The sequence below is a fragment of the Lottia gigantea genome (genome assembly GCF_000327385.1).
Source record: "Lottia gigantea unplaced genomic scaffold LOTGIsca_100, whole genome shotgun sequence".
NCBI classification, from domain to species: domain Eukaryota; kingdom Metazoa; phylum Mollusca; class Gastropoda; family Lottiidae; genus Lottia; species Lottia gigantea.
In genome coordinates this window covers 436,465-437,876 of record NW_008706748.1, presented here as the reverse complement: position 1 = coordinate 437,876, position 1,412 = coordinate 436,465, and positions in this window count along the sequence as shown.

Genomic DNA, 1,412 nt, shown 5'->3' with positions numbered 1-1,412 from the left:
ATTAATAATGTTAATATATATGTAGCATCCTAATATGTTTCAATAATATAGCTACAGGACTCTCAAAATGATACACTGAATTCACAAATTGAAAGAATGTTACTAGCTATGTATTTACAGTCTGTAAACTGGAGGTTTAATTGATTAACTGAAATAATATTTTAATAGGTATGTAGACTCTCTGAAAGATATACTAAATTAGGGGAGTTAAAATAATAAAATATTTATGTACACTCTATATAAGAGATACAGAATTGGCAAAAACACAGTGTAAAAGGTGTTTCTCGAATATGGGTATGACTTGCTTTGAATTATTCATCTTTTCCTGATTATTGAAACCGACACAATTTTAAGTCATTAGGGATAATCTGGAAAAGCTCAGAGCAAAGAACCCCTCTTATGAAGTCACCAGTTAAAGATATAGTTTAAGAGTTAAAGGTATAAGTATATCCTAATAAGTAATAATTTACAGGTATTATAAGGTGTTATAGAGATTAAGGGATTAACTGGTATTAGGTTAAGGAGGTTTATCATTTAGTGGTGACATAGGTCATTGGCTGAATCTGTTTTCAGACCTTCAAATTGTTGGTGTGAGATATCAATTATTTCTAGAGTTTAAATTGATACAAAAACACCTCACCACATTTTAAAAAAAAAATCTACATGGACTCATCTTACAAGACTAAATATCTATCAAATAGAGTAATGGATCCTGATAACAGCTATAAGTGTCCTCTGATCCTGTTAAACAGGCTTCCATACGATTTTAAGATGTATTTCTAAGGCTATTTTTCCCTCCATTCTGTTTCTTCCCCCTCCAAATATCAGGGGTGAGGATCAACATTAAATCAAACTGATTGTTAATATATCATATAATATTACAATTTATTCAAAACATCCCATTTGGTATTATAAATTCTTCCCCCTCCTGTGTCCCCCCTGTATCCCCTCCATGTATCCCCCTCTTTGTATCCACTCCTATATACCTTCTTTCTCCCCCCTCTTTCAAATCACATTCACATGTATATGTGATACATTAACTGGAACTGACTGTTAATATATCATATATTATAATTTATTCAAAGCACCCTCTCCTTGTTTCTCTCTTGCCCCCCACACTCCCCGACTAGATCAGATGTAAAGATGGACATCAACACGGACTGACTTGTAAATCTGACTGACTGACTGATATATGTATTCTACATTATAATTTATTCATGGTTTAAGTCAGGTCAGCAGGTGATTAGAATAGTTATTAGTTTTTACATTCCAATCTAGATATTACTATTTGATGATGAATAACAGTATATACTTCTTACCATCCAGTAGATCTCCAAAAATCTCTATCACTGTAAATAATACCCTGTCAGTATTGGTCAAGAAAATACCCACATACCATTTCATGATGAATA